A 16,260-nucleotide genomic window follows, 5' to 3' on the forward strand; every position below is an offset into this window, starting at 1 on the left:
TATATATTTATAAATATATATATATATGTGTGTATCACTCACTGGTGCAATAGTTACCTGTTCTAATCCAAGCACGGTGGTACACAATTGTCTATTACATCTTCTCTTAACCCATGGAACCAACGCAATGACAGTCTTGTAAGTTAAGGATCTTTACTGGGGCAGCCCAGCTAGGGAATATAAAAAGGATAGGGATGGGATGCAGGCAGGCATTGTCTTCACGCCTTTTAAGGGATAAGGAGGATTCTTCTGTGCATACTGTTTCGACTCCAATCCTGCCATACATGTGCCTAAATGGTGGGGCTGCATAAGGAAGACACCAAATACATGAATGCTCCTGTACCCATCTTTTTTGCAAAGCAACTCAACAATAATGTGAAAGTTCTACTGTGGCCTACTCAGTCAGGAAGTAGAGTTGGCCCTAAAACTCACCCAGAAGTTGGTCAGCTAACACAATTGAGCCTGACCAATCACCCTCCTCCTCCTGTGCTTTTTCAGGAAGAGTGTAATCTTGTGGTATGAAGTGTTGGTTCATTTTAAAAATGGTCAATCTCACCAAATTGAGGCAAGAGACTGGTTCTTCTGACTGTGACAACTGCACCAGATGCACTGAACACATGCTTCGCAGACACCATGACTTCCAGACAAGCCAGATACTTTATTGCCAGCCTGCTGAACTCTGGCCATTGGCACATCTTCCCATACCAATAGACCAATGGGTTTTGATCCAGGTAGAACTCTTTTGGGTCATCCAGATAGTCTTGGCCCATCCCCTGAATGGTCACTGGTGCTGCCACTTGCTCAAACTGTTATCTTCGCCTCTGCACTTGACTTAAGCCCTGCCACTTGAAACCAAGCCACTGCAGAGGCTGAGTCAGATTCTTCTGTTCCTGGTGTGGTTGTTGCCAGTGTTGGGTGCTGTGAAACAAAAGCACTGCCTTCTCTGGCGGTTAAAAGCTGCATGCCAGCACTTCTGCCGTGACCTCTAACTTTCTTCTTCCAGGTCTCACACTTGCGCAATAATCCATGTCTTGGACAGTGAAACATCCCCTTCTGAAAAATGAAGGAAAGTGGCCCATTTTTTTTTAAACTATGGATCTAGTACTGTTGCACAGATTTAACCTTTGGAGGACACAATCTATTTTTGCAGCCTTGGATTAGCAGCCAAGCAAAGGATTAAGCACACAACCAACTCACGCGCTTCTTCGTTCCCACTGATGAGACTTTGTGACACCTTTTTTAAAAAGACCTGTAGCAGATGCAGCAATGGGATAGCTTAGCTATTTGTACTGTCCCTCCTTGCTGATTTACTGTGTGAAAATCTCAAAAGTGAGTAGCATATGTCTAGGTGTTTGACTAGGCTCCATTTCACAACCCCAGGGACATGCTTTTCCCTATTGTATCCCCTTATCTTTGAAGGACATAGCCGGTGATCGGTCTGTACTGCTCAAACAGGTGATGTGACATGAGGTAGGTCAAGCTCCAACATATTAGCAACTTCTGTAAAAGGACTTTAGTCGGTATTCTGTTAGAACACTGAACAACCCTCAGCTCCTTCCTGGCTTTAAAAAAAAAAAAAAAAGAAAAAGAAAAAAAAGTCTGGAACAAGTGCATATTCTTCTGGCCGAGGTTTGTTTGTTGCGGTCTTCTTTTTTTTGCGAACGTCCTGCACAATTATGCTGATGCACTATGGCAAACACAGGACCCTGAAATAGCCACCATCTGCCATGGACTGCACTATATTCCTGTCACCGTCCGTGGTAACAAATCCAATCCCGAGACCTCTGGGTCAGAGCCATTCAAGCACCCTCATGTTAAAGTCTTCCAAGAGGTTTGCAGCTTTATGGAATTTCTGCATGGCGAACATTGCTACTGTTGCATGCCACCGAAAGCCCTTAAACGTTTTCTCAGTGCTGAGACCTCAATATCACTGTTGCCTAAACCCCCACAAGAGAGCCAGTGTGCAGGGAAAACACATAAGTTGCTTGACAAATGGTCCACGTCAGTTGTCAAGTGGATAGTGTAAACAGTACTCTGCTGCAAAGCATGCCAATAAATTGCAATATATTGTGATGGAGCGCTGAAACACCAACTCTAGCACAAAAGGTCCAGCTAGGAACCTTTTATTTTGGGCCGAATAACCACCACAATTTCTAGAAATCCTACTCCTTCCATGAAAGAAAAAGAGAGGAGGTACAAAGCTAACAATCTAGCTTGCTTTATGTTGTGCAAACATGCCATTGGGCGGTTGTGCTCGTAGGGACCCTCCTGCCTAAACATGGCTGTAATAGTAGCTTGGATAGTTTTCTTTTGTGGTGTCACTGGTGCAAACAACTTCCGGAGAGAAAAAGGAGGTGGTAGACTCAATGTGAGTCATGGGGTAATTATCACTGCATGCAATACTATCTGCATCTTACTCTGAGTCTCGTGCCATTTGAAGGCTGTTGATGTGGGCACACTGGAGGGGACAGTGATGCTTTGTGTAATAAAGCTGTCATCATCTTCTTCCTCCTCATCTACTATCACCATGATTGGAGCAGATTCCCCTCTCTCATCCCCACCACTAGATATTTTTAAAAGTGCTCCTCCCGCCGGATTACGTGAAGTTTTTTCATATGGGTTCTTTGGCCTCGAATACAGTGGTGTGAACCAGGATTACCTCGATGAACACTAAGTGGCAAACAGAGCCTATTGCGATATTTTCCTCCTGCTTGTTCCTCTTAATGAAGTCCCAAACTGTGGAGAACTTTTTTTATGTGCCAATGCCTGAAGAACTGGCAGTAGAAGAGTGTTTATTGCCTCTCTGCCGTGCATACTTCAACTGAGGTAGTGGTGGACGCAGGTCTCAGCAGGGGCCTTACAAGCGTGGACGTTGGCTGTGGTGGCGGAACCAGTGCCACATCCCTCTGAGCAGTTTGAATAGAAGGGGCAATGTAGGTGTCCTTTAAAATCGACTGCCATACTGAGAATCATTGGCTCGTCCTCATCGCTTTTCATAATTCTAAGGCTTTCAGGAACTTTCGGTGTCTCTCGTGGCGGGTCTCAAACTCTACCACGGTCCAATCCATGTCCAGATCGTCAGAAGGGGGGCTTGAAGAAGATGTTGGAGTACCCTTTTTCTTATTGGAGATCGGGAAGCCAATGGTTCAAGAGGTACAACTTGCTCAGCAGGAAGCTCAACCTCATATTCTGTTCCTATTTTAAGTAAACTACTGCTGGCTCCGGTTGTCCACTTTGCAAAGTTTCCTATGGGGACTGGGTACGAGTTTCTAGTTAAGATAAATCCAATTCAGACTCACTGCTCATCACCAGGACTGCACTGGCTGCTTCGTTGACAGACAGGGACTTGGGCTTAGGATGGGGTGGTATTGTTGATGCAGGACTGCCGCTTCCTGCTTCCTGTCCAGAGGACGGTAAGGCAGGCACAAGAAGTTTCATGAGGAAAAAAAAAAAAAAAAAAAAAAAGGGTAGAAAGCTAGTGGTGAAATTCTGCATCATCTTCTCCTCCCCATTGGCCACTTTCTTGGCAACACCTTTCTTTGAGACAATCTTCAAGGTCTAAGTAGAAGCAGAGAAGGACTCACGTGGTGTCTCTTGTTACTTTGTGCCTGCCTTCTGTCTGGCAGTACTGTGGGTGATGTCGCTTGTGCCCCTAAAATCAAATAAACAAAATAATATTTAGTGAAATGTGGCATTTGTGCAAGAAAAATGTTTAGTGAAATGTGGAATTATTCATAGTACAGACAATATGATTCAGTTAGATTTTCCCAAATTATTAACAATAGTGTATCCATTCCAATCCACACCATAACATAATATTTCAACCAGGATAACAATATACAGATGTAACTGTTTGCTTCATGTGCATCTAAGTGAAGACACTTGCGGCAGGCAGGGAATGCAGGGGAAAAAAATGGCATAATCTTTAATTAACGCTGGTGTGCACCTATGGCAGACAAGGGGTGCAGGAGAAAATGGCAATCCTTAAAACATGAATGCTGGTGCTACTGCCTCAACAGTGTTGTTGTGGAACCCTGGCCTGGGACTTCATCTCCCAGAGTAAGTCTCATGGTGGTGGTGGTTGGGGGTCGGAAGGGAGGAGCTAGGACTGACTCAGCGCTCAAAACACTTCACGGCCCCCACGGGGTGGGTGTTTCTGCACTGCTGCCACTGCCCTAACAGGTTTGTTGTGAACCCCCGGGTACTGCTCACAGGGATCATGCTGCAGATGAGGAAGAGGGGCAAGGACTAACTCAGCACTCAAAGCACTTCCAGGCTCCCACAGCACAGGACATGAGTGAGACGCGCCCGGTGCAAAGACTGGGCCAAGAGCCGGCCTGTCTGTCTGTGCCTGTCAGGGGCTAGGCTGGAGTACTCCTCTTGGCCTGTGTGCTCCAGGTCTACAGACCTCTCTTGATTTGTTGGCTTGTGAGCAGACCTTGGAGAAAAGAAAGATTACAGCAGCTGCTTCCGTAGGGGATAGCATCACCATTTTAGACTCCTTCCTGAAGGAAGCCGCTGGAGTCCCGTCATAGGAGATTGAGCTAATTGAGAGTCGCCTCCACTGGGCGGTAGGCCCGCACATTCCTCCAATGAATGATACTCCAGTGGACAGAGTCCGGGGGAGCATTCGTCGATGTACAATGTCCGCGTCTCCCTTGCATCACCACCGGGGCTTAGCTCTCCAGCAACATGACACATGATCATCAAATGAACCCCCAGTAAAAAAGAAGGAAGGGAGGGCCGTGAGGAAAAGACTCTTCACCACAATAGAGACTCCGGGATTTCAGGGGAAAGTAGTCCCTGCAGGGGCAGGCGCACAATATAACTGTGATGAACATTGTGCAAAGATTGAACTGATGATGAAACTGCTCTCAAAACCCCTGCCGGATCACCTCGACGGCATTGAGACCAAATTATTTTCATTAGTGGGACAGGTCACAGGGAGACTCATGCTTGAGTCTATGGGGCGGCAAACACAACCAAGAGAGCACCAGAGGACAAGAAGCAAGGGCCACTCGGGCTAACCCTGACTAAATCAGTGCCCATTACTAGCAGGGAGGAGATGCAGGATGTGGTTCCAATGGGGGCCAACGAGCCACCGCAGAAGGGGGTTACTGAGGCCACTGGTACTATGATCATCCATAAAAGTACAGCACACTCATTCCCTTGGTATGGCCCTCAACGCAATTAAGGGCAGATCGCAGGAGCAAGGAACATTGGGGGATAGAACTGTTTATCCTGTCAGTAAGGTCAAGGGCCCAACTTCAAACAGTTTCAAGGGTGAGTAATGATCAGATAAATTACAGCCTCTCCCGGCTTCATCCCTTATGTGCATGTTCTGTAAAAAGTGCCACGACTTGGGCCCGCCCAGCTTGAAACCACTGAGTAGTTGTTTGCCAAAGTTGCGCATTGGCTCTCTATCACCATTGCCTGGGAGTAGAATGCACCGGCCCACATTTTAATGGCCATTTGCAAACCCTTTGTTGATGCCATTTGCAGGGAAAAACTATCCCAAATAGCCAAAAAAGTGATCAGCAGATAAGGGGTTAAATGTGTTTAATAACAGCTAGTCCCCACATTAGACCATTCCCTTTTCTGTTATCCCAGGGAATATGGGGCGATTTCAGCAAACCCGCTCGTATGCACCAATCACCTATGGCAGGCAAGGGGCGAATGGGAAAATTACACAATCCTTACAAAATTAATGCTGGTAATATGCCAGGCAACTATAGCTGGCAAGGGGCGCAGGGGAAAATGGCAATCCTCAAAAAATGAACGCTGGTGTGCATCAGGTGCCTATGGCAGACAGGGAGCGCAGGGGAAAATGTCTTTATCCTTACAAAATGAACACTGTTGTGCTTGAAGGACCTACAGCAGAGGAAACAGAAAAAAGAATGGTCTAATGTGGGGACTAATTAATAAATACAAGGCAAAAGCTTGAATGGAGTACCTGAATATTGGTATATTAAATCACTATTGCGATTAATATACAGGTGATCAATTCTGGTGATTAACATACCAATATACAGGTGACCAATCAAAGTTTTCACCTTTTAAGTGGTTTAGCTGAACAACAACTAGTCCCCACATTAGACCATTCCCTTTTCTGTCTTCCCAGGAAATGTAGGGTGATTTGAGCAAACCCCGTTAGTATGCACCAACCACCCATGGCAGGCAAGGGGTGAATAGGAAAATTACACAATATTTACAAAAGGAATTCTGGTATGTGCCAGGAAATTATGTCAAGCAGGGGAAAATGACAATTCTTTCAAAGTGAACGCTGGGGGGTGGAGGGAAAATGTAAAATAAAGTAATTGCTGGTGTATCACTAGGGTCTATGAGAAATCCTTTGGGAGGCATGGAGGTGCAGGGGAAAACAGAAAAAATGCATATATTATATAAACATTGTTCAAACATATACTACAATGATGCTCCAAAGCACATTAAACTAATATCGGGGGAGGGGGGAGCAAAAAGATGAACCAAAAAACAAAAAGCATCAGCCTCTTGTATCAATGCGCCTTGAAAATGGATGGGAAAAAAGAAAAAAAAAAAAAAGAAAAAAGAAGGAAGGATTTAAACACACTTGCTAGCTTCACAAAATGGCCGCTGGCCACATGGTCCAACAACAACAAGAAGAAAGGAGGCATGGACAACAAAGAACATGGCAAAAGCACACTGAATGGCAGTGCAAAATGGCCCGGGCCATACAAACAACAAGAAAAAGCAAGGAGGCAATGACTAGAGAGAACAAATGCAGGCCTAGGGCAAAAGCACAAATAGCTGCCAGCAACATGGTCAAACAACAACAAGCAGGGAAGCATGGACAACAAAGAACACATGCAGGCCTATGGACACGGACTACACAAAATTACCACATGGCACGGAGAATAGAGACAAAATGGTGGCCTATGGCAAACACACACATACTATACTGGCCAGACAAAGGAGGCATGGTAAATAATGAGGAAAACACTACCATTAATTCAGCAATGCCAAAAACAAACATTAAGTCAGCTATGAACATTTTTACCACACGTCCTCCCAAGGCATCAAAATACATTACCCTACCAAAATACACTTTGTGCAGGAAAACAAAAGTGAAATAAAAACACCAAATTTTTCCTTTAATCTAATGCCATTCCTAGCCTTTATTATAGAGGTTTTAAAACATTTTCCACAGAAACATTGGTTTCATATACCCAATGCCCAGTACTGGCTAATGGGCAGACTAGGCCACAGGGTAAAATAAATTAATAATGCAGATTTAATAAACAAGGAGAAAATTTACTTAACTGTGCAGCCTTTTTTTTTTTCATTTATTTATAATATATTAAATGCAAACAACAAAACAGGGCCCGTACTGCAATTCCAGGCCACCCACCACAACTATAATCAAAGTCAGAAATTGAATAAAAGTACAAATAAATACTGGTACCTGCCCTCAATCAAACACCACTCTTATCCAAAAGGGTTAGAACTTACTTGTTGTGATGTCACAAAAACAAAGTCCTTAAATTCCAATAGTACATATGCAGCAGCACTTTTAGAGAGAGTGGTCCTTTTACCTTGAAATCCAAATGAAAAGTGACCAAGAGATGGACAAAGCGCTGGTATGAGCCTTCTGGACAGGAAGGTGCTTTTCGTACTACAAAAACAATATGAACCGTACATTTGAGTAGAATATTCATTTGAAAAGTTATTTGAGTTGATCTGTCCGCTACTCGAGTTGAACATCTAGTCGAGAAGCAGAGACGCGATTGCCGGCGTTACAAAATGTAGGATGTAAGTCTTGCACACAAGAGCAAGTTTACAGAGCCTGATGTGCGCCAATGGGAATATAATTCCACCACGTGCCAGATGGCGTAATTCAACAGGAACTCCACGTTACACACGCATTACAGAGTTACCTGAATTCCACCACTCTGCAAGCGGAATTATATTTCTGTCTGGGCCTACTGTTGAACTTGGACTTGGATCAGCATTTGTAGCACAATTCACTATGAACTTCATTCTTCCTCTGGATGTTCTTTTGCCTTATTTTCAACTGAAGTTTCTCGCTGTTCAAATCAGAGACTACTACTTTTTGCTACCACTCATAACTTTCACACTAACTACTCTTCATTCTAATCCACTGAAACTGGACAGTGTTACTGGTTTCTTCACAAGGATATTCATTTCGTTGACCAGAAATTCTAGAACTTCATTGTCTTCACCAGTAAGTATATTCATGTGAAAACAGTTTCTGATCATGCATACCTTGCACAGACGTTGATTGGGATAAGGCTACTGACTGTATCTGAATCACATTTCTCTGCATCTGGGGAACAAATTATTTTTCTTTAACATGTCAACATTTGCATTAATGCCACAATTATTCACCATTCCTCTTCCATGACCCTGCATTTGAATTATTTCATTTCCTGTTTTCGCACATTGTATTGAAGACTTCCCGTTCATGCCAGCATTTCCAGACTGAATTTAACCCAAATCAGAACCCATCAATTGATTCGTGGCATGTCTCTCAAACTGCTTTGTCTGGGCAACCATTAACGTCTCCTTGATTTTCTTCTGTTTTGCATGAAACCAATCATGGCTGTATTTGGCAAGCTTTAAAATCTCATCTATACTCTTTGTTTGCAAGAACATCTTGCTTTGCTGTACATCATTACTAAGATCCATATGCAAACCAATGTCAAAAGCAGAGATGAAACCATTAGCAGCTTCTCTTTCCGGATCTTCAACTCCGCTAAGCTTCTTGAAAATCTGCATACGTCTTTAATAGGAAGCATGCACAGATTCTTTCGGTTCTTGTGAGGATCTCAACATCTTTGCCCAATTGATATCCTTCTTAGGCACCTTCCTTTTAAAACAGTCCATTAGCTGCTTGTATGAGTCAGCAAACACATAAGGAGTACTGTTTGATACAAATCTAGCTTGTACCTCAGATGGCCAAGCAACAGTAAAATTACACTCAAACCACAAATCACTAGGGACTACAATCATAAATAATGAATTGACACCAGTTCAGGGCATTTTCAAAATAGTAGTCACAATATGAACATCCTTCTACCATTTTTCAGGTTTTTCAGAATTTTGGAAAAATATGTTGTAAAGCCATAACTATCAGCTCCCGGGCACCTGTTTGTGTGTCAGTAATTGACCCCCTTAGTCCTCTTTCCTGTCTCTGAAGCTTTCATTTTACTTATTGTCCTTCTCTTCCACTCTTTCCTGTATTTCAATGGGTCATTCCACTCCTGTATCTTTTCAACCAAATCTTTAATTTTAACCCTTAAAAGTAATTAACCATAGCTCCTTTATTTCACAGTTCATTTATTTCGTCATTGGTCAAGTCTATTTTTCTAGCATTTCATTCTGCAGATATGTAGCTCACACTCATCAGCTAATTCTTCAAGCTTGTTGTGTGTGCCTTCATTGAACATCTGGTGGCTTCCTTGATCAAGTATCATATTTCATCAATATTGTATGACAACTGCGTGTCAACTGTTCCTTGCAAAATTCACCAAATTCAATGTTTGAAAGACCCACATTAATAACTGTCTCTGTTGAAGTCTACTCAATGGCTGAAACAACAGCAGGTTGATCAATTGAAGCCAGCTAGAGTAGTAATATGCCTACAAGCATATTGCAAATATGTTGTACTTTCAGATGCCACGCTTGTCATTGTGCTTACAACCACAGATGCAGTTTGCTTGTGTTTACACTCCTGCGGCACTCATATCGGGTACAACGGCAAAACCAGGTCCCTGTCTCTCTACCCCATTAGTGTATATAGAAGTCTGAAGTTCAAAAGATCATTCAATTTTGTTTTTCTCTCTTCTTTTGTCAATATGCTTTTGAACAGCCGTCTACTTGAATATTGCAGGGAAAGTTTTCACTCTCTCCATCATATCCTCACTCTAACATATTTCCGATTAATCCCACTTGCTCTCAAGCTATTATTTAAATCAACCCTTTATCTGCATCTGCTTTGACACCCTCGATCTCTACTTCTCTGTAGCCATGTGATCCCATTTATTCAAAGTCTCAAATGATATAGGTCTAGTTAACGACTTACCGTCATCCATAGTTTAAATAAAAAAAAAAAAAAGCTTTCCTCTAAAGGAAACTGTAAATTTATAACAGAAGCAATATATTATTAAAGTAATGCAGAAATCCAGGTACATATATAGAATTCTAAGTCATCATTTTATATGCAGGTGTTCCCTCAGCAGGTAATCTGTGACCCTCAGTAGAAGGTACAATATATATGTTAGGATTTTTCAACACAGTCCCATTATTTCTTCTCAAAAAGCTAAGATCATCACACAAAATAAGCTTGCGAAAATGCAACCATTCCCAGTGCAACTATGCCAAACGTTAACCAAGCACAGCGCAGCTGTCAACAATAGCGTGGATTTGCGGTCATGCCTCCTTGGGTGACTAAACAATCACAGATTCACTGCTCCATAAATGAGGAAACAATTACAAAGCCTTTCTCAATAAACTTACGTCAATAAACATTTGTCAGCTCAACCTAAAAGGAGGAAATTAGCAAGTTAGAACAAGAAACTTTACAAACGATTGAAAAAGGAACAGCACCTTTCGGTACTGGTTAAAACCAATTCACACCAGGCAGGATCCTGTCCAACTGCACTCAAACCCATGTTATTGTGTTTTTGCCTCTGCACTCATGACATCAACCTATATTAGGCACACAAACTTCTAGGAAGGAAATCTTGTTAATTCAGAAAATCCTCTATGTATGAGGCACTTTGGAAAACACAGTAACATTTTGCTGACAATTAAAACCACAATATCTTGAGATCTTGGATTTTGATAAATCTGATAACCAAACCAGTTAGTAATAAAAAAAAACTTTATCAACACAGAAAGCATAAATAAGAATACATCAGGGGACTCGGCTTAGAGCCCATGGCGTGAGGAGCAAAAGTGAGGAGCTCCGGCACAGGTATCCACGTACGATCCCATCCTACAGCTTTAAACACCAGAGCCATGGCAGCCGATTCCCTCCCACCAAATGAGACATGGGGGTAAGGAGCCCCAAATACTCAAGATGGCAGACGTGGCCTGAGTTGCGCGAGCGAAGTCCCTGCCTGCCTCCGGCACGGATGGGGGAGGGGGCAGAGCGGCACAATCTGCGACCCAGGTGAGCAAGGGCCCAGGACTCCAGCCCGGAGTGTAGTGGGAGAGAGTGGGCCTGGCTGCGGCCCTACCCTTTTTTCCCCTGTGTGGGCGTTGATGGCGAGCGGAGGGACCGATGGTGGGAGGCAGGGGGGTATCAAGAGCACCAACGGAGGAGACCTCTGCCCCCCCCACTAAGATAATTGCAGGCCGAAAGGAGTGAGTAGAGGCAGCCCCCTTGAGGAGAGAGGGCGGCATGCCTGAAGAGAAAAGAGCAGGCAGCCCCTGCGTCTGGGACCACCCGGGCCTGGAGTGAAGTAGCTGCAGTAGTGGTCCAGAAACCCGGCCACTGATGGTCAACAGCCCTGGAAGTTGAGTGGGCCTGACCTTAGAAGACGATGGGGCAGACTGTGCGGCCCCTGCCCCCTCTAAGGATCAACAATAACACAGCAAGATTTTTTTGGGGGGGTGGAGACCCGTGGCGAGTCCTGTATTCCCCCCCCCCTTGGCAATAACTCTGGCACGGTCCTAATGACATTAGGCTCACAAAGGCGTGCGCTATCCATTAAAGCAAGAGCAAACTCAGCAAGAGGCACGAGACTGGCTTGATGGCAGAGCAGGAGCTGTTGATACCTGCACACAATGGAGAAACCGACCCAGGAGCCGGCGACAGCAGCCTGGGAGACCCCAGCGCAGCAAAGCGGCACCCTCTCTAGAGGAGGCACAGAGGGAGAGACTATGTGCTACTGCCGTGACATCATTGAGCAGGGAGGCGGGGGTAGAGATGTGTGGCAATCGCACTCCGAAGGGTAATCAGCACCGAGCGTGGAGCTACCGGTAGTGACGCCAGGACCCTCTGAAGACGTATGATACACCTGCAAGGAACTGGGACACACATTGAGAAGCCCAACGCATGGAGATTAAGAGAAGACAGGTTGTGCGACTCCGAAAACCGAAGAGACTGGACGGGGCGTGACCTCGAGCTGAGGGCCGTGCGAGGTATGAGCACATGCACCTCACAAGGGTGTTACTCAAATCATAACTAGTTTGGATGGGGAGTTGTTTCTTCACCTGATCTGGGGTAGGGTGAGTTGGGAAGTTTGTTGATTGCTACTTTAAGGGAACCCGGATGCTACACCTCCAGATGAGGTAGTCCTGAAGGTAAATACGGTGTCAACACGACCCACCTATGGAAAGGTGCCACATAATAGTCACATAACAATTGAGCCTAATGGGGGACTCGCAAAACTACATGGTAGTATCCTGGAATATCAGGGGTATGCACAATATGGCTAAACGGTACATGGTACTCTATCTGCAAAGAAGAGGGACCCATATAGCGATGCTGCAGAGTGGGTGGCTCTGCAGAAGAGATGGAGGGACCAGGTGTACTATACAACCTACTCAGCGTACGCGTGGGGAACACTAATATGTATCAGGGCAGGAGTTCCTTTTCAAAAGACAGCAACATTCATCAACGCAAATGGGCGCTATGTAGTGGTCACTAGCTGTCTAGAGGGGCAGGATATTGCACTCATTAGCATATTTGCACCGAACACAGACCACAGTACATTTCTAGAGCACCTCTCGGGCACATTGGCCCCTCGCCTACTGCACGCAGTATTGATCAGGGGAAGTGGATGACACTAACTGTGTGGCTAACCCGGAGTTAAACCGGTGGGCACAATAGCTAACAATTCAAAGGGTGGCAATCCTTATTCCTTCTTTTCAACTAGGCATGACTTACACATATGCCTAGATACTTCTCTGCATGCCCGAAGTACATGACCAAGTCCGGGAAGTGGAATATTTGGGGAGGGCAATTTCTGACCACAATCCGGTCCTGGCCTGGGAAAAGACCAAGCCGCGAATACCAACCTGCCACCTCAAGCCGGAATCCCTAGCCTTTCAGATGCAGGTGGGGAGGGGTGGTGGGTGGGAAATTCACATCAGAAGCTATTTTGAGGAAAATTAGGCTACTGCCCCATCTCCCCAGATAATGTGGGACGAATTTAAAAGTAGTGATTAGAGGGCGATGCATAGCCGCATCAATGGGAATTCGGAAGTCAATACTAGGGGAGATCAGGACAGCAGAAGCTGAGCTACACGCACTAGGATAACAGACCAGAACACCCTGAGCTGCAAAGGCAACTGGGATAGGACAGAGTGAAGATAGAGTACACTGAGAGACTCCGCTCCTTCAACTATAAAAATTGCATGGTAAGAACCCATGCAGAAAGGGACTAAACGAGCACGCTACTGGTGTGGCTGGCCAACCCTTCAAAGAGAGAGACTCCCATCATGGAGATCACCACCCCCACGGGCACAAATTATACCGTCAGGAAGAGATCAACCACCATTTCCGAGAATACTACACCACTCTTTACACAAGCATCACGCAGGGGTAAAGAGGAGACTTACGAGCTTTCCTAAAACCTCTCCCACACCAAAATCTCACTGAGGAAGAGAAAGAAGGTATAGGAGGAAATATAGAGGAGACAGAAATCATAGAAGCCATTAAGGGCCTTGCACGAGGAAAAACCTAAGGCACGGACTGACTCCCCATAGAATTTTACGCCACATACATTAACAAACTGGCCCCTAAACTAGAGCAGTTATTTGGAGCAGTAAGAGAACACAACTGTCTTCCAGATTCAACTAGAGAGACACCAATAATCCCATAACTGAAACCAGGTAAACCGGCAAATGACAGCAGAGCCTACAGGCCCCTATTCATGCTTACCTCGGACAAAAAAATTCTTAGTCGCTAACTAGCAACAAGGTTACTGCCATTCATGATTCGCTTGGTCCACACAGACCAAGCAGGATTCATCCCCACCGGGAACACAGCCCAGAACATCCGTTGGGTTATTCACCTATTAGATGCTGACATACCAAACAAAAGAGCTGCGACAGTCTTTGCAGTAGACATAGAGAATGCATTTGATAACCTGGGTGGAAATGCAGTTGCATGGGCCTGGGAGAGGGATTCATTACATGGAAGTAGTTGCTATACACAGATCCTAGAGCCAGAGTTAGAACCAGGACTACCATATCCAAGCTATATAGGGTGGAGTGGGGCACAAGGCAGGAGTGCCCCCTCTCGCCCTTGCTATTTGCACTGGCGATAGAGCCATTGGCTGTCCATGCACAGACTGGTACTTCGTACCAGGAGCTCCTGTACAAGAGGATAAGGGACCGTATTTAGAGGGAGCCCAGGCACTCAACACAACTTGGCAGACTAACAGGGCTACAGCTAAACTGGCGGAAATCCCACCTCTACCCACTTTCAACAGACAATGACCCACCAGAGGAGCTGAGACACGTCACTTGGGAACCTCAGTGCATGGCCTACCTGGGAGTCAAGGTTTATCACACCAGGGCTGATATTCTAGAGGGCTACATAGGTAGCGCCATCAGGGCACTGAAAACTAGTCCGGGATTTTGGAAGACACTTCCATTGTCAGTAGCTGGGAGGAAAGTACTCATTAAGATGGTGGTGCTACCAAGACTCTCATACTATTTTGCGGTCTTGCCGCTCTGGACCCCTACCGTGCTTCTCAAGAAGCTGGACTCCTTGATAATTGCGTTCATATGGGGGAGAAGGGGTGGAAATGCCAAATGGCCGGGGTGGCATCAACAATTTCTCCCCTCCCCAAAATAGCATGCCTCCTCTTTAAATTCAATGGGGCTGATCTATTGGATACCCCAGAGACCCGTGTCCTTCGTAAACGTTGGAAGAGAGGTCTCCAAAAGCCTGGCACGACCTGACATCCCAGTGACTTGGCTACGATGGATACCCCACAGAGACAATTGGGGAGGACTGGTAAATTGGGAAGAGGCTGGGGCCACACGGATTGGGGGATTTGTATAGGGATGGGAGCCGGTTGCCTTTTGAGGACTTCAAACAGGAATATGATCTTCCACAAGGAACATTTCTGCTACACTAAGCGGTCTCCCACGCCATCTAAACACACTGGCACCTGGGAGGCATAGAAGCCAGACCTCGAAGTCAGCAGCTATATAGTAACCTCGGAAGGCACATACAAGGCCATAACCAGCTTACACGGGGCAATTCGTAGGGGAGAAACCTCCTAGAAGGCCTGCAAATGAAGTGGGAAACGGAACTGGGGATCCAGATACCGGAGAAATCCTGGGGGCACATACTAGAGAGGGCACCAAAGGTGCCTCGAAAGGCCCAGTTCCAACTAATACACTTTTATGCATTACACAGAGCATATCTTTCTCCGAGACGGCTTTGCAACCACGCTACGGAGAAGCAGCGGTAGACTTCATACACATAATATGGGCTTGTGTGAACTTAACCGAGTACTGGGGCGAAGTGACGACATACGTAGCGGAGATCATAGACAGTGAAGTACCTTGCACGTGGGGCCAATGTCTCTTCCATTGGTTCCCACATACCCCCAACAATAAAGCCACTAGTAGACTGCAGGACCTTGCATATATCCTGACCAAAAAAGAGATAACAAAGAACTGGAAAAGACCACTAGGCCCCAACTTCCATTGCTGGAAGAGGGAATTAGAGCACTGGGCAGAATTCGAAGGCTTAGTTCTACAACAAGAAGTCAGACAGGGCAGGGGCTTACAGGAGCTAATACATGCTTGGGAACAGTTGGTTACAGCCCTAAAAGATGCAACTAGGCTATCCCATACCAAATCTAGAGAACCCACACCATCAGCCACTAAAAAAAGCACAACTCCTAGAATAGGGTGAGAAAAAGCCTGCAGGGAAAGAAAAAAAAACTCAACAAGATTACTGGCACTGAAACCCCAAGCAGCACGTTGAACTATGCATGAGCTTGCACACATAGCAAATACCAGACTACAGTTCGAGGCAGGGGTGGCACGGGAGGGGGAGGAAGAGGGGGGGGGGGGGGGAAGGGAAAGTTACAACCTAGTTTTAGTATTATCTGAGCAAACATTGGACTAAGGGCCACACTAGGGGAAGGGGAGTTGGAACACTACCCGACAGTAATATCACCAAGATTTGTCAGTCATACATAACGGGGCAGATGGAATACACCTAACTACTTTGGGACAATGTCTGTAATCCATAAAGTCGCCACTTTCAATAACTGTAGATGGAAC

At 45.4% G+C, this 16,260-nt stretch overlaps 1 protein-coding gene across 1 annotated transcript in view; it reads right to left on the bottom strand.

Annotated features, from left to right (window-relative positions):
• LOC138259583 (uncharacterized) overlaps window positions 1–16,260 on the bottom strand; it is a 263,081-nt gene that overhangs the window by 224,779 nt on the left and 22,042 nt on the right. The window contains exon 2 of the mRNA XM_069207417.1: window positions 3,585–3,652. The gene's annotated coding sequence lies outside the window, so the exon portion shown is untranslated. The remainder of the gene's footprint in view (window positions 1–3,584; window positions 3,653–16,260) is intronic.

Source organism: Pleurodeles waltl, chromosome 9 (genome assembly GCF_031143425.1).
Source record: "Pleurodeles waltl isolate 20211129_DDA chromosome 9, aPleWal1.hap1.20221129, whole genome shotgun sequence".
In the NCBI taxonomy this organism is placed as follows: Eukaryota; Metazoa; Chordata; class Amphibia; order Caudata; family Salamandridae; genus Pleurodeles; species Pleurodeles waltl.